The sequence below is a fragment of the Varroa destructor genome, unplaced genomic scaffold (genome assembly GCF_002443255.2).
Source record: "Varroa destructor unplaced genomic scaffold, Vdes_3.0 BEIS01000007.1, whole genome shotgun sequence".
Lineage (NCBI taxonomy): Eukaryota > Metazoa > Arthropoda > Arachnida > Mesostigmata > Varroidae > Varroa > Varroa destructor.
In genome coordinates this window covers 18263583-18288533 of record NW_019211460.1, presented here as the reverse complement: position 1 = coordinate 18288533, position 24951 = coordinate 18263583, and the positions used below count along the sequence as shown (strand labels likewise).

The window sequence follows — 24951 nt, the reverse complement described above, 5'->3', positions numbered from 1 at the left end:
ATTTTCTAGATACATATCTTATGTCATATATTTACGTCAAGGTCAACAAATATTTAGTTATTGTTTCAGCGTAAAGGAACATTTGTTGGGCCTAAAATTAGAAGCATATATTATGTTCTTATGATAGAAAATACACTTCGAATAATGAACGGAACCCTAAATACACAGGTTAGACACCATTGCATATAAATAGCTACTCACAGTATACATCATAATGTCCTTATGCGTAGCATTCAGTTACAATGATCCAACCAGCCGAATAATTGTTATCGGTCATTTATGTGAACTGTGTAAAAAAAAAAAACTGTTTTTTTTTGTTTTAAGGACCTATTAAGATCCATGTGCTTAGATCGAATTGAATAGCGAAAAAAGGAATATCAAATGATATCAAGTTGTACTATGTGTATTGACAAGGAAACGTATTTTCGACCCTTAGGCTGCCACTACTGAATAGAAAATAGCCGCTGTCACACCATAGCTACAAACATATACATCGAGCAGGGCAACAGCCTGAATTATGTCTATAGAAATAGTTCCTTTGGCAGTCTGTGCCGTTATTACATGGAGATGGTACCAAATTGACCCCAACCATCGAAAACGATTTTAGGAAGCACTTCTGTTCTAATAGGCTTACAACAATGTCCTAGCACCCTGTGGTGCGTCGGTTATGTCGTAGTTAAAGTGTATGTAAACTGTTATAAACGATAATGTTTTTTTCTTTGTGTTACAAATGAACGGTGTCGAAACCTCACCAATTTCTGTCGATTTCAACAGTCTTAAGCGCTGTACAGAGATAGCCGTCTGTGCTTATAATATCGTTGATAGAAAATTTTATTTTAGGACTATCAATAATTTTACCATTATTAGTGGTAAAAACTTCCTATGACTGGAACAGCCCCAGTCGAGACTTAAGCAAAAGATTACCAGCGCAAACTACTATTACAAGTGATATGTAACCAAACGAGAAAGCCATGATATCTATCGGATGCAATGGATAGTACATATACCGACAATGGCCAAGTGCGATACTCGCAAACGGCAATACTCATTTCGATAATGGCTACAGTCACGTACTGAAGCTGTTGGCTACTACGCGCGTTGCAGATTGGGGAAAATATTTAAACCTGTGAAAGGCATCCTCCATTGAAACAAACAACTTGTGGACGGACAACAACTGCATGTTCCAGCTTACCGGACTTAACACTGTTAACGATAACGAGTTCAACAGGGGGCTTTATACAATTTTTTGCCCAAGAATTACACAATCATAAGTTATATTTCTATATATATATATATATATAAGTATAATTTCACAATCAGTTAGCGTTATATCTCAGAGTTCCTCTAACTAGGTTGAAATTAAGTAAAGAATTAGTTACGAAATGACCTCTTACGTTCAATACTCTCTTCAAATGCAGGACCCTCTCCATTGTCCCGATATACTTTCTGTCACTAGCGTTGCATACGCCGGTCGGCCTTGAAAACTGTAAGGCAATGGATACGGCGGCGGATTTCTGAAATGGTCACTTTTCTCAGTACGGACAGCACAAAATTTTACGATAGTTCATCTGCACTAGATACACCCACCAGACGTAAAATAGAAATCAATAGCACATGTTCAATTACAAATTCGTACGCAGACCCAAAGTACTGATTTAGGTATTCACTGATGTTTCGGCTCTCTATAAACTTTTACGCCTCTATAACCTTATCTTGTTTGTTCAAACATCGCTTTCATGGTTTACACTGAGTTATTCATTCACTTCCAGCAATTCTGTGTACCTACAGAAACGCAACGTTCAAATGATTCCTGGTTGCTGTTACTCTACACAAAAGTAAGGTGGTAATGACGACTGTTTTAGCCAGGAAAAAAGAACAAGAGGCAGACAGAAACAGATAACCCGGCTGTCTCAGTGCTCTGTTTTAACGTCCATTATGACGGCATTACCACAACAACTGGCCCCATGTGGGGAAACGTCACGCTGTCGCTGCCCACCAGAATCGAACTGAAATCAGCTATGGTGGGCAAATGGCAATACAAGAGCGAATTGAGGTGAATGATCGAATTAAACTGGTCTGATGCGTTTATATCGGGGCTGAAAAACCTCTAGTGGTAATAGATGAAAAATCAACATTACTTTGTTGAATAACACCGTTGTTAATCATTGACAGTTGTACTCTGGCGCTTCTTTTCAGCTTCATCTGTTAGCCCAGGTAGTGGTCAAGCAAAGATCCGCCGTGTTCAACCGGCATGTTTGGCATGGGTGGTTGAAAAGAGAAAATTCTGCGGGGTATGTGGTTTTTTTTAGGCAATATAGAGTGCACAGTTTTGTAGGTTTTGTCAGCAAAAATAAACTAGTCCTTGTAAATCACACTGAAATAGAACGGCCTTGAAACTGATACAGGGGCTACCACGCATGGGTTTTGTACACTAAATATATGACTTTTTAGGACTTAACGTTAATTTATTTTTGGCCCGAAATTTTCGTTAGCATCCAGATAGAAATGCAGCCATCTGTTATGGGTGAAAAATTTAGGCATTCGTCTCTTCGTTCTCAGGACGGATCTAAAACAGCTTGGGAAAGAGCTTTTTTCGTAAACACTATGAGCGCACTTTTCTGAAGCAGCAAAAGCTCAAGCGGCACTGACCGGTGAAACCAGATGGCCTCTCCGCCAGCTGAATAGTGATGCACATCGCCATCGCATAGAACTCTAAAATACCTTTGACTGAATGGCTCGAAAACTATTCAACTGACTATGGGAACTATTAAACCTATGTCTGGCATCTCAGGACGCCCAGGGCGATCGGCGCAGAGTTCGCCTTATTTCTGCGTAGTGCAACAGCAGACATATCAGGACCAACGCAATGAACGCTGCGTCGTTAGTGATAAGTTCGCCTCTGCAAAAGTTTATTATAGGTTATGTTAAGGCTCCAGTGATGTCCTTCTGATCCAGTGTCATTCGACTGGATACTTCTGATAGCTAAGCATGACTGAATTCCGTCTTGTAGTTGACATCTTTCCCTAACGTTCATAAATAACTAGTATGTTCATAATTGTGTGTAAACATACATATACCCTAGAAAGAATGTCTTTTTTCATTTCGATTCCTTATGCTATTCAAACTGAAAATGTAAAGTGTCAACAAAGTAGGATTATGCATAATGTTTACCTTACTAACGGGTCTGGATGCATTTTATTTTATCACGAGATACGTAATCACGAAAAAAAAACAAAAGTTGTAGCACTATCATCATTGTAGAATGACAAATATACTCCAACAACTCATATGTGCCTATATTATTTTCAAACGAATCCACCATTTTGCTTCTTAATTTTAGATTTTTTACTAGCGTTTATTTTTACTTCCGCTACGAGACATGAAATCAGAGTGTATTAAGACGATTAAACTTTCACGTTCTGCCAGATGTTTTTACTTTATGTCGTATCACATGCTCTATCCAGTATCGAAAAAAGCAAAATTGATGACATGGTAACTTTTATTGGGCAATGTTCAGTGCGGTGTTCCTAATGTTACGAAAAACCATACTATATATATATATATATATATATATATACAAGTCGCTATTTAGTCAAACCTCGCTTAACATCTGTCATTGGCGGAGTTCGAATTAGCGACCCCTCGCCTCTTCAGCGAGGTATATTGGGTTACTGAAAAAGTATAGATGGTTTTGAAGCCAACATTTTCTTATATTTTAATCAATAACTGTTATCAATGACGTTTACCATTTGTTCTGGTAATTCCATAGTCCCATCACTCCAAGATGTTTGCATCCTTTCAGTGACACCTAAGGGAGTTCTGCAGAGACCGAAACAGATGATAGTCCGATCGTGCAAGATCCGGGTCAATTTTTACCTGGTAGCTTAGAGTTGTCATGATTGCAGGCGACGCTTTTTTGTCCACTAGTTCCGGTTAACGTTTTTCAATGCCTTGCTATAATCTTGTTAGCTGTTGGGATTAAGGGTCCGAACCAACGCTTTTTCCAGTCGGCAGCAATTTTCCTTTTCTATACCAGTAAACGCATAGTCTTTTTGGCGCCGCTCTGGCGTTTATACATTTTTTTTCTATAAGTTTTTTTTGTTCGCACATCTGGCGTATACGGTAAATGTTTTTACTGCCGACTTTCTTCAAACGATTTTAAAACGATTAAGCCGATCTTGTTTAACTTTTACAATATTTTTTTGTGATCGGTCAACCGCTACGAGGGCCATGATTGACATTGAAGTTGGCAGAACAAGAACGACCAGAACATTTTTCAGTTGTGTTTTGAGACAGTGTAGCTTGACCCTAAACAACAAAATTTTTTCATGGGACTTAGCAGAATTTGTGCAGTTATTGCAACAACATTCTAAAATATAGCTAATATTTTGTAGAAATTTTGATTGATGAAACAAGGCGTTCTATCTTGGAACGTAATACAGCCATTATAACAGCTTTAGCATATTTACTACTATTGAACGTCTGAAACCAATACCTGTTGCAATTGATATTATTTAAAGTATATGATTTCAAAGTTACACAACTGACGCTAGTGACAAATCATGCTCGAAAGTCGAGCAATTGCTTTTTCCCTTAAGTCAGTGTGTAAAAAAATTCTGCAATGCTTTGTCTACCTCCCGCTCAGACAGGTGAACTATGTGTTGTTTCGTATGTCGGAGTGAGTATCCCTACTCAGTTCGATCTACGGTTCGACTGCTCAGTTAGCAGAACGCCGTAACCGTTCAGTGTCTATGGACTTGCCGTCGTGGATCTTAGGAAAAATATTGTGGACCTTTCCTTGACGGGATCAAGACGAACGTCAACATATACACCGCAGGTCAAAGGTAGAAGCGGGTTGTCATAGGTGGCGTTGCCGTTGGTTAGTTCTTTACATAATGAAGCGACTCATTGCTGTCCGTTATAGTGATCAGATGGTGTCTATCTAAAGCATGCCGGGTCAGCATGTTGGCTGAATCTCTGCGACGAAAGAATAGTACAGGGAGGCCAACCGAGTTCAATGAACTGAAGACAGAAGTAATCAAGGATCCATTGTTAGCCGTCGACATCATGGAGTGCTTGTTTATGGCTAGGTAAAAATTACTAAATGACAGTTCTGTTCTTACTGGACCGCAGGTTGTTTAGGCGGCATTCTAGACACTGGAAGATAGTAGTGCAACTGTATGTAACTTATGAGAACATTTATTTATATATCTACAAGTAGAAGCGAATTGTTTATTTCGTGTATGCAGTTGTTTTATGTCATGGTAAAGACCTTTGGAGAAGAATCCAGTTTTAATTAACGTTGAAAATAGAATTGTTTGTTTCATATCTTCTTTTTTAGTGAGGACTTCTACCGATGTTACAAATCGATGGAGATTCTCGAGAAGGACGAAGCCTTTCAAATGGAACTTCGCGATTCCGCCACGCGTTACTCGACGGGTTTATATAGACAAAGTCGTCAGTGGCTAGTGAAGCGCTTTTCGCGAATAGAACACTATCTACACTGCTTTACTATACGAGGAAATCATCGTTGCGTTGGATCGATGTTATAGAGACAAGCAATTTCAAAAATTCTCTCAGAGATTTCCCCCATTTGGACGGATCAGTACGACGATCAGAAAGCTTCATACTTTATCTACTTGATTTATATCTGATTTCAGCAACCCAGAACAATTCGCAGGAGTACCCAAACATACTTATGACGACCTTGATCTGTGTTATAAGCTAATTCAATCTCAGACAAAATCTAAAACGGTTCTAAATAAAGCAGACACCGTTTGTTTGAGAGTAGAAGGCATTTTCACGGGGACCTGTTTTTTGCACTCGAACCTTTTCAATGTTTGCGTTCACCACCAACACCATGCCCAGCATTGCGGGTAGCACCACTTCAAAGGGGTCGGCACGTTACGTCCTATATAACGAACGTTAATCACTAGTCTGCCGTTTCCGACGGCGGACATGCAACACGTTTTTCTATCCTGATTTCAACGCTATTCAAGCGAAGCTGACAATAACAAGGTTCATTCATTCCAATGGTACAAATGGTAACTCATTGGAATAGAAGTAACAACGACAAAAATGCGACGCTTCTTTTTGATACATGAACGCGTTCGAGATTGATGTCTTTTCGGAAGTTCTGATAGGTTCTTTAATCAGCCTGTCGTTATTGCTGACCAATTCGGCTCGTGCGTCTCGGTGGGGAACAAAAGCAACTGACGATATTGTAGACAAAAGTGAAGTCGGTTGCGAAGAAAGATATTGTCCATTGTTTGTGTCCATCTTCTTATTTATCTACGGTTGTAACGGTATAGAGCTGTTCGTGAAAAGACATTAAGCATAAGGGTCAAATGTACAAGTGCTGGATAAAATGTGCTCAAGCAGTACATTTACAAAAGTACAGCTTTTTCAATATAGCGGACCTGTCGCCTATGCCTAGCGTCAGCAGTGGCGCAGAGTAGTCAAGTGCTTAAGTACATTTAGTACTTCTGAAAACTGCATCAATATGATGACGTCGTATGGGATCGCTCGTATAAGCTTTGTGTTTTTTTTTTTTTTTTGTAAATTGGATAGCAGTAAAGATCTGCCGTCTAGAGAATGCCGTAGAAGTACCGCACGGTTCATGTTACAAAAATCCATTCAGTGGGGTTGTTTATACGAGCACTTTTTCTATCGTGGGTGAAAACCGATCGACACAAATCACAGGTCCAAGAGAGGCAATGTTTTTATATATTTTTTTCGAAGAAATATAGGTTTTCCGATTCACCATCGGCATTTATCTTCAGCTGGCTTGACTAAGATTCTTACGTTCATTTGTTACGATGCTAAATAAACACTTAAGGAATATACACATCTGACAGAGAGAGCCACGCCTCGACGTGCACTAGGCGTACTATCTATGCGTGCGTGTACATATGCATATTTCTTATCACTTCTAGGCAAAAATCTCGAACAAAAACTTAATCAACGTTTCGTCACGGCTTATTGAGTGACAGGTCTTGTCTGGCTTTTCATCGGCCCGCTTTTACGGCAACTTACTTTTTTCTTTTTCTGTATAGGAGATATTCTTAAAAAGGTATACTAATCACATACAAAACGTACACGCGACAGACAAAGCGTATAGCCTTTCTGCTCGAACATTACATTATTGACTTGAGGTTTTTCTATGCTCCAGAATTACCTAAGGCAAGCCCTCCAACACATGTCCGATACATGCATTCGACGGCTTGCCCAAGTAACCTATTGGGATGTACTATTTTCAAATTTCGCCCCCCTGTTTGCTTAAGGAATTAGCAATAAACCGTTCTGTAGGTCGACACGATTCAAGCGTTCTATATAAAATACTCCTGTTCTTGCTTTATCAGTTAGTATAAAAGCAGCTACATTTGCGGTAGCGCCAAATATCTTACAGTGCTTTTGGTTAGAGTAATATTATACTGTCCCGTGAATGGCGATTTCAAGTAAAAGCCTTTATTTACCGAATGGTAGTTCAAGCGTAACCCGTGGGCTTCTGCCTGGGCCGACCTTGCTACTGAACACTTTTTTTTTACCTGCGGACAGGTAAAAGGCTAATTATACTTAATAGACCCAAGGCTAATTATAGTTAGCTGTTATCTCTATTGTGAGGTAGCATTTAATAGCGACTATCCACTTCTTAGTAATTATAACCCAATAGCTTATTTTACAATGCAGTTTAAACATAGCCTGCCGTGCAACAAATGTTGAGCACATTTATTCACGTACCCTAATTTTCAGGCCGATGATATATCAGCACGAAAATTGTACGAAAATGTAAAAAGCCGCTTTGGCGTTTGTAAATGCTAATATACATGCGAAATGAGAAGAAAGGTGCTGTAGTCACTTTACAACCAAATAGACACTACGGCATGTGAGAAAAATAAACTGGGGAAAAATTGGCTCTGCCACACGGATCTTTCCAGGGCGGCATCTGGCGACCCAGAAAAAATGGGTCCAATTCAATAGGTAGCGTTGGGTTCGACGAACTGACCATCAACGGAGGGGACAGGGTGTACTAGAATGACCTGGCGGGCGTTACCCCGTTTCGTTAATAGACAGATGCAAAAAATTAGGGAGTTTTGGTGCCAGTCACTTATTACCGTGGGTAGTAGGGAAGTAGTTGTCGGCCGGAATTACACTCTACTTTCTTACTTAAAATCCTTACTTAGGTAGGAGTGACCCGTTAACGCATAGCAATTATGCCACAATTCACCTGGACCGAAAATGCTACGCGAAAATTTCCAATGGCAGCTGTGCGAAGCTCCGAAACAGAGTGTGCCTGGCCAAATTGACACTGCACATTACTGGAAAAATTTCTCTAGAAAAAAACATTTTCATCAGTGTGCGACTCTAGCGACTAACAGGGAACCGGCTCACTATGAAGACGATTTGGGTACGATACATACACACAGGTATACGTGCAACGTTCGTTATTTAATGGACGTTATAGGTCGCTGCGTGCCTCGTCTGACGCTGATTTAACCTTGAATCAAACCGAACCTAAATTCTAGTTCAGGTATGCATTAGCAGTTTGTTTACTGGTACTTATTTAGAATGTATTCTATATGTCAAATATAAACGAAACGTAATATTGGCTCCATGAAGCTAACCATTGAGATTGGAGACCTAAAATATTACATTGCAAATTCCTCTGAGATAATGCACCAGCGCTGCTATTGTCCTGGTTCACCTAACCCGCTACCTAACCATACTTCCCTTATGCAGTCTGTCTATGCTCAACATTTATTACATTGCAGTTGTTCTGGTCCATGTGTCTCACCGTTTCGTTGAAATGTCTCACCAGTCCTTCTGTCATATTGGAATCAGTTTATCATGTACCTGTAACACAGTCGTATTATGCCCAATCGAGCATGTTGTCTGATCTCGCACTTTTGCAGGCGTCTGGGTCTAGTTCTCGTAGATGGTCCTGCATGAATTCCATTATGCCGTGCCAATTATCTAGTTATAATAATCATATGTCTTCGCTTAACTTAATTTATTACTGTGTTAGTGACCTCGTTATCTTGGTTGACAGTTGTTTTACGATCCTGTGTCAGTAATACAGTGATCACATTGTTCCAGCAGTGGTTAACACCCCGGTCAAATGGTTCCGCTTTTCCATTGAAATATTCCAGAAACCGCATGGTTTTATTGCGACGATGCCCGGACCAGATTCACTGGGTATATCGTAAGCCTTAAAAAACATCGAACCCGACTTCGAAATCGACAAAATGAAGCTATGCACATTCTACTCCGTTTCTACTCCACTTGGAAACCCCTAGTGATCTTGACTGGCAAAAACCTATTTTAGCTTATACGCAACATTAGCTGACGACAGCCATTGATCGAGCACACTACTTTAGATGAAGTTAAGTTAAATATTACCGAAACTGAAGTTGACTTCAGAGTATGCATGCGGCGCGAGCCTGAGACCCTGTGTCTTTCGACACTTATCGACGTGTTCCATCGGAACGTGACTACAATTTCGACACCTTGTTGCGTGCAACCCGTTTCTTCGTTTCAATTGACCCCATTCGGATTAAAAGTCGTCGTATCCTATTCTCCCACTGAGCTGTTGTACGCGTCCTGCAGAAATTTCAGTCTACTGTAGCATTTGATTCTCACTTGACTTTAAGGACGATTTGTACGGGCTTCAAAAAGCGTCACATAGCACAAATTGGGCGCCCTTGTCGACATTTTCATGTGATCTAATTGGGTCACATAGACAGTCCGTTTGTCAACTGGGTGTACAACTTGGCCACGTGGCACAACTCTGGCAGAACCAAGCTCGGGCTGAGAGACTCAGTACGAGAGTAACGTAGTCTGGTCGGCCCCGTTAGTAGTCATTAGGTTGATAAACATGTCCCGGTGACAGCTTAGTGGTTAATGCATTTGCCTGCCTATATTTATTAGACACGTTGTGGCCTCGGTTCGAACCCGGGCGTAAACTACACTTCGTTCCGCGAATGAACGTTCCGTTCCGTTCAGCCGTGTAATGAAATGCTCAACTGGTATCGCAGACTTAAACTCGAAACATGGAGGGATAGGTAAATGTAGATAGATATGGATATGTGGCATTTTCGATGACAAAGCACCGACAAGGGATGAAGCACGCGTCAACAGTTGCTAACTTTAGAAATTTATTTTTGTTCATTAAGATATCTGTAGTGACTTCGCCTGTGCATAGAGATACATAATCATCTAGCTCAACTTAGCCAAATCAGTCGTAATTAACATCCTCATTAACTTATTTATTGTCGTCATTTTCTGGCAAATTGACACCTGAAATTTAAACTTAGCTTAACTATAAATTTTCAAATCAACATCTTTCAGCCCCATTTTTCGATACTCAATTGCTTGTGCCTTAACGATCATCATAGCCAAAAACCCATAGCATTACCTTGACCAGACTTAGAAATCTTTAGCGGAACAAGGTAAATCAACTGATGGAGCTAAGCGTTAAAACTATTCGAGTGATGACAAATACCTAACGAGAAATTCGTTGCTACAAGTTGATTCTTTTTTGACAAAAAAAAAATACTATTACATTATTTTTGTAAACTTAGAAACTCAAGAACTCTAACTGAGGGCTTAATTTAAATAACTATAAAGATTTTGATTTTACTCATTGCCCTTCCTATTGTAAGGGTTTTTGTTCAGTGTGATTGATGGCGGGGAGAGAAAGAACGCTCGACTGGGACGAGGTGGGGCTAAACATAGATTCAGATCACTTTGTAATGGCACAACTTCAGATCCCTGAGCATGTGAGAGCTTGATGCGAAAAATTTGCAACTCGGAAGCATTTTTGAAGAATACGGAAAGATTAAACTACGGTTAGTCGCAAGGTGCACAGAATCCCAAACAGTAAAACATACCGATTTAGCGAGTTAGTTATGACCAGCAATTCTTTACGATAAAATGATGTACCTTCGAGAAATTTTAATGGCAGCGAGCGGGTTGTACAGGTAGAGCACGCTCAGTGAGTTCGAAACATTAGTACCCAATGGTCTGGTCCACACAATTGTCCTAAAGATCTACGCCACCTCAAACGCCGAAACTTGGAGCCTGCTAATGGCCACCGCCTCCGTTCCAGTGGCAGTGATGATTACGAGAATCATCAAGATGCTTACTTTAAATGGCGTTTATTGCTTAGTTGTTGTTGTTCTTGTTGTTGTAACAATATTTTATTGATTATCGAGAAATGAATTTTGTCACACTGCACAATTCGGTCAGGAGAATAGATACTGAACAAAGAAATTGAATATGGTGTCGCAAATAAGTATAGGCTAACATCTTCCGACACAAGCAGCAGTATTTAAGATTAATCTTCACGATGAGTAAGTATGAAATAGATGTTGGCACATAAACTGAATAGTGTTGCTAGCAGTTATCTTCCAGAATATTTCTAGATAATCAATTTGAAATTAGGTTGCTAACCTAGGACAGACTATTACGCTGTTACGGTGTTTTCAAAAATTGATAAAAAAAAAAAAAAAAAAGAAAAACTGAATGGTCCTAGCAAACAAACACTGTAATAATTCCAAGTGTAATATGGCACTCAAGCACAAAGTGTGTAATCATAGTTTCGGCTTCATATTTCTATGCACAAAATGTTCGTGGACGAGTTAAAACGACAAACAGAACGGAGAAAAGAGCTCATTGAACAACTAGATTTAACTCTTATGCTGCAAGCAACCTTGTTAGTACTTCCTGACCTACTGCTGTAAAAGTGGCTGATATGGGAATGCCGAAATATAATCAAAGGCCGTATCGCCCAAATTACAACCCTGTTTCATTACGCCCATTTAACAATATCAGCGTAGAACGTGCAACTAGAAAGCTTTAAGTTATTAAAAAGTAGTATATATATATATATATATATTCTTATATATATTATATATATATATATATGTATATATATATATATATATGTATTCTTATGGGATGTCGAGCAGGAACAATCGCTAATATTAGACATGGATTTTTAAGCGTGATATTCAAAACTACTCCGTTTATTTTCACTCAGCAATTCGTACTTTGAAATCTTAGTGACCAATCATCTTCTTCATCTTCAGCTAGTCGGTTAGCGTACGGCATCTTCGCCGAAAGTCGAAGATATCGAACGCCAAAAATCCTAGCTGATAGCCAACCTGATTTTAATTATTTAGCTATTGTCCGATTTTTGAGCCCTAAGCGTCAATGTGGACTTAGGTTTAGTGGTCGGAGGAGTGTCAGGCTGAACTGCTTTAATTGTCAATAAGCAATACATAATGTAAGGCCGGTGGCCTTGATGAAAAGAGACTACGACAAGTTTTCATTCGTTCCGAGATAAAAAAAAATACTGGAAAAGGAAAATTTAGCATTGTTAATTGTTGGCTGGACCGTTTTTCATTTTCAGTAAGTTGGCTATCCAGTACGAGTGTTTCGGTCGATAGATTTATGTGCTATAGGACATAGCGAAAATGTTAACGGGCACAAGTTCCTGTGCCGTTGCAGCATCGGCCAACGTCACAAGAATCACGGTTAGTATTCAATTTTCCTTTTGGTTGTAACAGCGTACTTTTATAATGGTCTCGCGTTGCTGGAGCAGTACCGTGTGTTCGTTGGCTAAACTCAGAGCGACAAAGTGAGGTCGTCCAGAGTCAAAGCTGAGCGTAAACATCCGACTCGTTTCGTGCTAAAAGGAGTCGCCAGTTATTTGTAACGAGCCGCAACGGGGGGTTTGGGCTATATCAATTCAAAACATTTACTAATTTTTGGTTTTGTTAACTCTTCACAACATAGAGTTATTTATTTGCCGCAAGATACAATTACCACAAAAGACCACTATAAAATTTAGAATGACACATAAGCACAACTAAGCTTATATGATTGCTACCAGATTGTTTAGGTGGAAACAGCCATAATGATGTGATGATTTGATGGAATAATACACAAACCCGCAGGGAAAAGGTCAGCGGAGTTGTTATGCTAGTTAACAGCAGCTCGTCAAACAATGCCCCACCACCATTGCACGGTGGTAACGCCTTTGCCGACAGGTTTCACAATAGGAAGTGCGACATAACAAAAAAAAATGTTAAAAAGAATGCTGGTCACTTCCGTGTGCTCTTTTATTACGTTCATTTACAAAACCAAATTAGTTGAGTTACCAACGGACATATGTGTTCCTATTATTTTAAACAAATAGAAACACCATTTTAGGCAAACTGAACGCCTGCGTATCCGTGTAACTTCGACAAACCGGTCGCGATCATCAATCGTTAATCAATATACTACCTGCAAACAACTTGACAAACAAATCCTGTACCGCCCTGATTTCCTCTCGTCGATGCACCAGAACATACATTTCTTGTTTTTCTAATAGCTACCATGTAATTAAGCATTGCATAGTATTAATAACACGATATAGAAGTGTATATATATAGTTAGCGCCAAACTAAGGGTTTCACAAGCAGAATCTGAGATGCACAGTAGACAATAGGCCGGCAGTGACGGCTCCCTGTATGACCAATATAGACACGTTGAAAAATTATCACCAACAAATCGTCTGCTTATGAACAAATGTTTTTAATTATCATTTCATTTCGTTATTTGTTATTTTCTTTTATTATTTGTTCATTTTCTCTATCATGTAACTATTTTGCAAGATTTTCTTAAATTGGGTCACTAAAAGACAACTTATATTAATGCTGCGCTGGTCCTTTTAGAACGGCTGTGAAAAACCTTCAAATTTGACCATTTGAACGCCTTGGCCGACGGCGGTCTAGCAGGTCGTCATAAGCTTACCTTCAATTGCGATTTTCGCTACGTGTAGTCGTTCTCGAGACGCGAAACCGATCTTCGTTGGGTACTGCCATCTTGGCCTGTTTTATCTATCGAACGCTTGAGGCAAACGCGCGATAGCGAAAACGTTTTAAAATTTACAGGGGCCTATTAAAAGACACGCGATGGCGGTGAGGAAATGCACCGAGGTAGCGTTGTGATCGCCCAATGATCATTTCAGTGAGCGGTGCGAGCAGAACTAAACGATGGGCGAATCGAACCGGAATTATTCAATTTAGCGAATCCGATCATTTTACTTTGCTGCAGATACTGAAGCACTAATAATAATAATAATAATAATTATTATTATTATTATGATTATTGTGGCAGTAATATAAATGCGTTATAATTCAGCGAATGCCCCCTTAAAGCTTTTCGTGCTTCCGAGTAATATGGCTTTAAGGTTTCGCTTTATCTAAACACTCTTCTTTAGACCATTGCCACTAGTTGATTTATGGGCAAAATCATTTTCTGTATTGTCGGAGCTGTTCAAAAAGAAGATCGTATATTAGTTTTCGTATAAAGCCTTATAGCGTAGAAGACATCGACACGCCGTTCCACCGGTCCAAAGCACGTATTAAGAACGATACAATCTAGATAGGATCCACTTACGCTCCAATGCAGGAAACTTGTATAATATTTTTTATTGCTTTATAAATAGCAAAGAAATATCCGAAATAAATCTAGGTGTTACTTTTACTTCATGAAGATCTCGGTCCTATCGAACGAACTTCACATTGAAGCTATTTCATCTGGTTCTCATTTTAGCCGGTGACCGATTTGGTGCTACTAAAGTAGTATAATAGAATAACAATATTGGGTGAGTCTTGGATCATAATCGTGGCAGGATTTTGATGAAAGATAGTAATTAAGCCAAACCGCTTGAATATCGAGCCATATTATTCGATTTTATACCGCTCCCTGAACGAGATTTTCGAAAAGAACCTATTTGCCATGCTACATGTAATTAGCCCACTTAAATAGAAGAAGAGCCCCCTTAATTGCCAACACGGCAAATTAACGACAGCGAACGATGATTTCTATCCCAATGGCGTCTGCATTGATACGGCGGTAGTCTTTACTACTGAGTTGTCTTATTCGTATGGCTAGTTAACTGTGGGCAGCATCTTCAAGCTCATCTGATCAACAATGGATCATGCACACAAGAAAACACCGCATCTATTCAGATAGCTGTGTCATTCATTAGGATACGTTGCGTATACGTGTGGGGGCAATACGTAGGTGTATTTTCCTATATATTACTGGTGTGTTTTATGCCATCTTGAAATTCCGATGAGAATTTGCCCCTCATGAATACTATAGATGGCTTATTGCCGTTTCGTATGTGAACGTGAAGGTTTCCTATTATGATTTATTGATTATGATGACGAGAAATTTTATCGTGCTCGTCTCAATTTAATTTGCTAACTGGGCTTGAACGGTACTACCGCTCTCCAGAGCGATATCAAGTAGAATTACCCTAATTTCTCTCGCTGACCGACCACTTGAATTCCACTTGAGTTCAGCGATATTACGAATATCGATAAAAAATGGTCACTCTTTGAAATAGTTAAGTCCGTCTTCAAAGGCTGGCATGACCCCGCGGGAAACGTAATTAAAACTAAATACTGCCATCACTGCATAATTCTACTATTATCAATATTGACAGCGTTTGAACCGATTAAAACAATCGATGTCCCTCTTCGTATCAATCCTGGCGAAAAGCATTCGAAGAGATATTGAAAACAAGATGTAAAAAAAGCCATGGATATGTGAAAGGAACAGTCTAGATCGTTTCAGCCAACAGGTTTAGATCTAATCCTCTAAATAAGACAACTATTCGTGATAATAGAAAGAATGCCAATAGTATTATTTGAATGAAGTTCTAGGCTTATCAGTATTGTTACGCAACAGGTAAAAGACAATAGTTCACGCTATATTTAGGTAAGCATGTAAAATGAAATAAGTTAACTTATCTATACCTTACTCTGCGTGACGTAAACAGGAAAAACGTACGCACAAACGATAGGGACTGTATGGCTATTATTTTCGACGCCCATTGAACCCAGTACCATCACCAGAAGCACACTTAATAACATATGAATTTGATCCGACACTGACGAATGTGTGTCGTTTTCGTGTATGTGTTGCACCTGTAGCAAATAGCACGCGTAGTACTATTTGTAATGGCCATTCATTAGCTAATGCTAGTGTCTATGACAAAATACCTATTTCTGATATCGTTTTTACCAGTAGCAGGAGCCACATCCCGTTTACATAAAAAAAAAACCCTCCTTTATTCACACAAACTGCTAAAAATGCAAGTGACAGTCCTTCTACACGTGATACTAGGTCAATTCCATGGTTCGTGCTAAAATACACTTCGTTGTCCTGTTTGTAAGTTAGCTGAATACTCTACAGACGATTGAGATACTGAATTAGAAATGGCCTACAATTTTCCCTCAAGGGGTGCTAAGCATTGAGGCAGCGTTATTTTATTCAATTGTGGTTCGCTTGATAGGTTTGCCGACCACAGCTCGAACGACGACGCATCTGTTACACCTATTAATTAGCAATTACTTTCAAATTTTCTTTTTATGGTCTCTTTTCTTCCATTGTTTTACATATATTATACGCGTACGTATGTGACGCATCACGATGCCTAAAGCTTTTCCTTATAGTCGGCGACCTATAGTCGGCCCAAACAAAATGAATATGATTGGGTACAAGAATGGACGATGTCCGATGTTACAATGATGGTTATCGCTGGATTAGCCGACAATGACACACTGTAGTCAATCCGCTAGAACGAAGATTATCATAATGTGAATGTTGTCCTTTTTTTTTAGTAGTTTTTCGCGTTAATTTGGCCTGATAAACGCATCTCTGGAACATCTGCGACCCGATTGATTCTGTCGGTCTTTAAAAAAGGAAGTTTCCTCTCTATACTGTTCGGTACTTATTTCATGGGCTACTGTCGCACACTAAAAGGCCTAGATGGGGATGCAGCTGTTTCGCAGACAAGAGGATCTGAAAAAACCATACTACAGATTCTCATAATTAGTTACGCGTCCTGTTCATAATAACGAAAGTAGAGCTTTCCATTGATCATTTGTGATTGAAACATATGGAAACACACTGTCGTTCAAAACTAGCAGGACTTTTTCCTTCGTTTCGTCCGCAACAACTATACAAAAGTGCTGAATTAAACAAAAGCTAAAGTATTTAAAATCTCTCAGTTTGACCACTATTTAAAGGAGATATTATAAAATCTGCGCGTTGATATCCCATAGATAGGCTTTGTACTATTGTTTGGTGGCTTGACATTATCAAACATTAGAAAACAGATTGTTTGGCCAGGGATTTATGCAATAAACAAACAGTTACATTTACATTTTTCACCGCGAGGAATTGATAAAGGGGACTTTAACTAGGGATATTAACTTAACCAAAGAGACACCAATCATGTTGTTATCCGTGAAGGAAAGCATACACAAATGCTTGGTCCATTTATTCATTTTTTCTCGTAATTCACTAGAAAGAAGAAAATAAGCTTGGCAAGGAACATACTAAAGATAGGGCTGTTCCATCTTCAAGGGCGGAACCATCTTGACGCCTATATCTGGAAAGATGAGATCACTCACACGAGGTCAGTTAAGCCAATACGTAAGTCACTCATTAAGGAAACTGGAAGTAATTCAAGGTTCTCACGAAATGTTTATTAAGCGTTCGAGTATTTGCTTCATCCAATATTCAACGATAATCAGATTTTCACACAAATGAACCAGTTTGTATGGGTGCGTCGCTTGCTAACTGCCAGCCAAAAGAACCATAAACTGCCGATTTCGGATAGGAGACATATATAAAGATTATTGCTTGTAAAACGTTTCAAGAGGAAGGAGTTAGCCAAATCAGCAATGACTGAAACACATGTGAAAGTGTTCATCTGAAAAAGTGGTTTAGGCTGCCTAATTGTAATTATCATTAGATTATTCCTAGATAGCAGTTCTTATGAGGTGTCGACTTTTTGAGTCGTCAACGAAACGGACAGTAACAACCTACAAAGAGGACAAGCCTCAAAATCGTACACAAATAGGTCCAATGTGCTGTAGCTCAGTCGGTGTGCTGCAATGCTTCAGGCGTGTTTCTTCAACGACATCATTCTTGACAATTTAAAAAAACTTAATCATACCTACAACAGAACTTTACTTGTCAATTAACTTTCGTTCTGTTGAAGTTCGCTCTACGAAATCTAGCGCCGAGCGCATAAATCTATTAATTAGTACAGGAAAACTATTCAAAGTTGAGTTGAGTATTTGTTATATTTAATCCAACGACATGGCCAGTATTAGGACTCATCAGAACAAACTTGTGTGTTAGTCGATTAGCGTGCATTTTGGTCAGAGCATATAGCATATTACTACTGTTGTTAGGTGTTGCTGGCTTTCATGGGCCGCTGAAAGAGCTACAACAACAACAACAACTGGGTTCCTCAGGCAGTTAGGACAAGTTTCATACCTACTTACAATTTTTATATGTATGTGCCTATTTTTCAGAGTAAATAGCAACTATTCATAGTAACAATACGTCAAAACTGCAATTCAGAATAGAAAACGTTATTGACAATAGAGTGCCAGTTGAAGTTAGCTTTATGCAGGGTCTTTTGTTTCCTCGTTTTCCAATATATAGCGAACCGATGATGTCCACATTCGTATCAATTAACTTATCTGACACAAAAAACAGAGAGAAACTATCTGATAGGCTAGAGAGTCAGAATAAAAATCACCATCACCTTCGACTGATATAGGTTTACGCCGTTTTAAGTAGTTCCGACAGCTCTTTCGCTGCGGTCTGTGCCCAGTGCTGGCGTTCAGCTAATAAAACAGTCTGAATCTTTTCGTATTCAGTACTCTAACATCAAGTAGTTAATATTGCTAGCGAAATACAGATATATGCCAAATTGATTATTATATTATACTTGGAAGGTACAACATTGTAGCATCTATTATACCGTTAAAATATAATAGAAACGTAATTAGACTGTACGACCCGTAAAACTAAGCGATAATCAGAAAAGTCGCAGTCCCTACAACTCCACACTTCCCGCTTCACTTTTCTGGCAGGCGAAAACCGATGAACATAGAGATATAATTACATATAATAATATAATTGGGAATTAAGATAATTTAATAGTTGGTATGTCTGAGATATGTGAATGAATCGCACGGGGAACGAGCGGCTTTCATTAATGATATATTATGGATTTTGATGGATATGTATACATGTCGAAGATTATTGCGATGTAAAGAGTCCTTTCACCAAAATGACTGCTTTTATTGCGAGCGCGTAGTCTGACGTTATCAGCAGCCAGATCTAGCTTCATTTTTACACTAGCGTTGTTTCCCCTCAGTTTTTCTCTCTTGTCTGACTAATGCCGACGCTCAACATTGGCCGTAATATGACCGGTTCGACAAATCCCGAACTATTTCCAATTCGTAACTACAAGTCGCTAAGTACGAGGGCACCTTAACAGCAGACCAAGCCAGCGGCACGTTTCGTCCTCTTCAGTGGCGGCAAGCTTTATCAAGATGATCGTTATGCGACAGGGGCATTTCACTCCGTCGGAAGGTCGTTTTCGGAAGCTAGCGTCAAACGGTATCGTCGTTAGAAGTCGAGAATGTAAATGCGTCAAGAAAATAAATATGCTACTTATATTGTTGACATTCGTTATGTTATTTGTTTTCAAGCTGTTATGCTGCTCGCCAACAAGTGTGTACGTGCATATATACCCGCCAATAAAAAAAAAGATGGTATGTTTCGTCGCTGCCGTTGGTTTCGATTGAAAAAAAAGTACCAACCTTTTTATGTCGCCAGAAATGAACGCGATGGCTCCGTCGAGATCGTAGCCAAATAAACAAAGCACAAACTATATTCCTCCGAAACCTCTCAAACAGAAACATGATTCACTGACGTGTAGATAAACGGTACACGCTACATCTACCATCGTTCGAGCTATGATCGGTACTTTTGCATCTATCTCACCCACTTCAAATACATTGCTACGGTTTTTCTAATTAGCTTACGAGCGTAGTGAGGGGACCAAGCGAATCCTATGGCTGTAATCGTAAGGCTTGCTAAACACTGCCTTGTCGGTATACATCTATCCTGGGATAAAATTAACTGAATGACCGGCTGATTGTCACGTCTGTCTTCTGGGCATCGAGTGAATACAATTCATTGCCATCGGTGTGCATTATTTTTTGTTCATCAAGTACATCGCGGTACCGCTAGTTTAACTAGGGAACAGAAAGTATATGTCTCTTAGCAAGATGAACTTCATCGTACGGTGTCGAATACTTGAATATAACGCAGAATTCGCGATTCCTATGGCCGCGCGGATAGGACGCTTGGATAAGTCATCCACGGGACTAAGGGAAAGGGAGGAACCGGCCCCCGATAGAAAGAAGGAACAAAAACCACGATGAAGGTTAAAGGTAAGCGTTTGCGCAGCGCTAGGAGAGGGTTTCAAAGGCAGCTGAAAGGGAATACGACATTTTTTGAAAAGGCAGATGCCAATAGCAACGAAGATCGGGTGTAACAACGAGTACGACGATAGCCACTGAACGGTGGAACGAATTAGGCGATGAGCTTTAAACCTGAATTTTCTTTTATCGTCTTCAAATAGCAACTCGCATTTCAAGCTCTGTTACTATAGGAACGATTGTTTTGGTTTCGGCAATGCTTAGTTGACAGTATTCATTGAACTGTGTTTGTCTGATGGTGTTTTTCTTGGTTTATCAATTTGAGGTACACAGACGACTAAAGAGATTGCGAAACACATGCACTGTATAAGAAATACTCAAGTAGCTTTCCCATGCACACAAACGCTAAACAGCGTAAATTACAGTTCGGTTGGGTTAATTCAATTTTACTAGGGCTCCTGACCTGCCGTACGTACGGCGTCCAAACTCACAATATTTTCTAGAAGTTGGGCTCCACATCCTTGGAAATAAAACGGACTCGTGGTAATCATTTTCGTTAGTTAGTTACACATTGTCGTTAGCAAAACGATATGGTCTACATTTGGGTATCAGCTTTGGTCTGTGTCCATAATGTCTACTCTACATTTTGTTTGGTACTTCTACGGCCAGTGAGTCGTCCCATACACTGGTCCACACAAATGCCAGCGAACCTTTTTCTCTATCGATCGGGGTAACTAAGACCTAAGAGCCGAAGCGTGATAGAGTGCTTAAATACACGGTTAACAAGTACGAATGCATGAGGAATACGCTTCCGGAAAGTTTTAAGTGAAAAAACGGGGTACAGACATGCTTGGATGGGACATCGTCCATCGGTCGCTTTCTCGGACGATGTTCTGTTGTTCAAACCCATTGCTATCATGCAAATGATTATCGAAGCTAGTCGTCTAGAGATTCGCCAAGAGCCCATATGGTGTTTCAAGATGCCGCGCTCAGTTTGTCCATGTTGACACCATTTGACCGGATACACCAGTAGCGTGAGCACTGCGAAAGTATACCTACACAGCGTAACTCAGTGTGGTCCTAGGCAGCGAAGACGATCCTGGTTGATGCATTGCCTCTAAAGGCAGAATAGCACTAAAAAACATAGGTGCGGTGATTGGCGAAGAATATAGTCATTTTTCAACATTATCATTCGAGTTGTAGATTTAAAGAATTTATGTTTAGAATATGTTTGTCAAGGTTAATTTTATTTATTTGCTTTTAGTGAGCCCGGTTGGACAACCATAATAGTAGAAATAGCTGACCTAAATTAGAAAAATAACTTTTAGGCTTTCAAAAGGCGTGCCCAAACCTTCGTGTCTATACTTCAGATGAGATCCGTTTTCATTCGAATGTCACACGCCACCGCTTAGTGTTCCTATTACAGGTGACATTCTCTCATAACCAGGTTGATCCGGAACTACATCGAATTTCTTTTTTATCTGATGCGTACACATTTACAATAATGTAGCATCCTTAAATAACACATTTTCTATAGCAGTATCCATCACGACTGATCACTTCTTTCCTACCCTCTGGTTCCGCTGTACTGACACAACCGATGGGTTTCGATGGGAATAACAGCACTCAAGGGCTTTGCCCCATGACGGCATGCAGTTGTAGCTACGTGGACAGTCGCGTGATAACAGATGACCTTGATCATTTCTGTCAGCCTAGGCGGCATCAGGCGGTCACGATTCCCCTGAGTGTGTCCTTCTCTAGAGGCGCGTATGGTATTAACACGGAAGGGCAGTAGAGCAAGGCGCAGTTAAGGGCGGAGGAAACATACGTACACCCTTACACTTAGTCAGAATCGAAAGCGTATTCTATCAATAACCGCCATCTTGTTTTGATTAAGTGAATAATTGAGATCTTATGATAAGGCGTGCATGAATCCGAAGCTTTAGAAGAGGGTTGGTGATTATTTGTTCGTTTAGAAAAAAAAAGAGATGATCCGTAAGGTGATCCGTTGGGTAAGTCAGCGGAGTTCAGCGGGAACCCGACGCCACATTCTCTGAAGTTAGTTCACTGTTCATGACGCATTTCGGCTTTGTTGCATTCTACTGACTGATCAGCATTTGCTGGCTAAAGATTTCTAAATCACTAAATATGAACGGACACAACTGTTTTATTGTCTACCGTTCTTGCAGCTGCCAGTCCTGCTCAGTATTCCGAAGGCTATTTTTGGTTCGGTTGAGAATAGCAGATGGATCGTAGCTGGTATTTTCTTTCTTTGCTCTTTTTTTTGTTAAGAACCTCAGGGACAAAGGGACCCATTTTTACTAAGAGCAAAAATAATTTAGCGAAATATATCTTGTGATTAGCACTACATAGATAGCTTAGTAGAAACAGAATATATCAGACAACTGTTTATCCAGTGCAAATTAATGTGACATAAATTTAAAAATAAAACAAAATTAACATAAAATAGACATTAAATAAACATAAATGAGAAGGAAACTGTGGATAATAAAAGAGCTTTTCTTTTCGGAAAAAGCTTGTAAATCTAGATCATAGATCATAGCCCTGTTTAGGCCTCTAGAGTCAAGTCACAAAACATGTTCAGATTCTAATGAAAGGTCGTTTGAAGCAATGATAATTAATGTAAACAGGCAGAGGCAAGGGTTCCAATGAAATGTTTCCCTTTATTTTAGTCTCAAAATGTCAAATTTTAATTTGACGAAACCGGATGTATTGACAGTCATCTATCTGTCACTCATAAAACTTCGTCTGAAACTCTTAAAACTTTGTCTGAAACCACGAAGAAGAGTAACTTTAAAGACTGCATCAAAAAGGATCTCTTATAAGGGCTAAAACCATTTAGCACAAATTCTGTGCAACAGCTTTGCTCATGATTCTTTCCACTTTTTTACTGCGGTCACTTAAGAATAATACTGATCTATAAAGTTCGTATTGAGAACATCTACAAATCATGTACGTAATCTGGAATGGTAAACAAAAATATGTGCTGCCAACTCAGATACGAGATTATATACGACATGCACAACATTTAACTTTTATAGCTAATTTCACTTAACAAAAGAAACTGGCCAGTTTAAAACTAGTGTTAAGGAGCAGGTGGGCACAGGCCCTAATATGACTATTTTTTTCCGGTAAGTTTGTTTTTTGCCATCGGCACAAAAGAACGTTGACTGTAACACATGCCATGGATCACTCACGTTACTAGCTGTTCTAGAAACAATGGCGCGTCCCCCATTTATGGCGACCAGAGCAACGGCGGCCACTAACTGGCGGTCTAAGCATCTACGCGTTTCTCGCTTACGTGTTCTAGCCTTCAAACTAGTTCTGTTAGAGTTGGCCCGTTCGTTCGAGCCCTCTAGGTAAACACGGTACGCGAACCAAAGAAGATCTAGGAAGATGATAGGAAAGAGGATTGAACGAAAATTGACACGTCAAAATTCTCTTTATACATCGCATCTATTTGACTGGTAGATAATGGCTGGCCGTGAATGGATTGCGAACTGCCAGTTCTTCTTTCTGGCTGATCTGTTAGGACTGTTGGGAACTATGGCGTGGAAGCCGGGAGAAGGAGCCTTGCGGAGGTAAATCAAGCGTGTGTCTGACTTGACCGACACGTTTTGGCTGAGAGCAGAACTAGACGAGACTAAAATGAAGCATAGAGTGGCATCCCTCAAAGGTTAAATCGATCATTTTTACGGCTGGGGCAAGCGGCGTACTAGTTCGTAAAGAGATGGACAAAATAAGGCTAAGCAGAAAGAAGGGACCTTGACCTAGACAGGCTACTACGCCGTTCAAAAAGCCGATGACAAACCCTCGCATCTCGTAACTCATCTGATTGAATCAGTAACGATCGCTGGAGGCGCACTCGTATAGGCCATTTGGATGATGCCAAGTGACCAATGCAAGCTTTCTTTATTGCGATTGTGACATTGTATGCTTTTTCAAGTGACCACACTGATGGCGCTAATTAATATTATCAGCTCCGCTGTCTGTGTACTTGGACATCGAACAGTAAGAAAAAGATTCCCTATGAAAAGGAATACGACGAAACGAACGATTCCGAATAGATCAGACGGCAGAACCAGTCACGAGCAAAGGGATGCACTTTTCATTGAAAAAATAAAAATGGCGAGAGGTGAAGTGAGGATGTAGTAGAAAAGCCAGGCGGACTGTACTGCATATGAAGATAGCTAGAGCAACGAAGCAGTAGTAGTAGTAGTAGTAGCTATAATGATGAATGTAATCACACCGAGGAGTTGATAGTAGATTGAAGGACATGTTGCTATTGCCTAATGATGTTTTGTCCCTGTTGTTACGGTTATGGTTGTTGTTGTTGTTGCTGTTGCGATCTCAGCCGTTTCTGTAAACATTGATGTTGTCGTAATTATATAAATTATAAATAATAATATAATAATAAATATAGTTAACTAAGGTAGAGATGAATTCTTGGTGGTCGACGATTGAGAAATCTTTCTCTCAACAATAACACGTATCAACAGCTAGCAGTGACAGCAAAAGTTATATAAATATTCTGAACAATAATGTATAATCAGTCAAAATTTATAGTGAAAAATTTCGTAACAGATAATAGTAATATGCGTAGAGATATCCG

The 24951-nt window shown here is 39.6% G+C and overlaps 1 protein-coding gene across 8 annotated transcripts in view; it reads right to left on the bottom strand.

Annotated features, from left to right (window-relative positions):
- LOC111253993 (semaphorin-1A-like) overlaps window positions 1-20217 on the bottom strand; it is a 99335-nt gene extending 79118 nt beyond the window's left edge. For 6 of the 8 annotated variants that reach the window (XM_022814369.2, XM_022814373.2, XM_022814374.2 and 3 more), the window contains exon 1: window positions 19695-20217. The gene's annotated coding sequence lies outside the window, so the exon portion shown is untranslated. Of the gene's footprint in view, window positions 1-1394; window positions 2941-19694 lie in introns of those variants that run through there. The other 2 variants (XM_086974076.1, XM_022814371.2) reach the window with 2 other exon arrangements.
- Between the last annotated feature and the right edge of the window lie 4734 nt (window positions 20218-24951).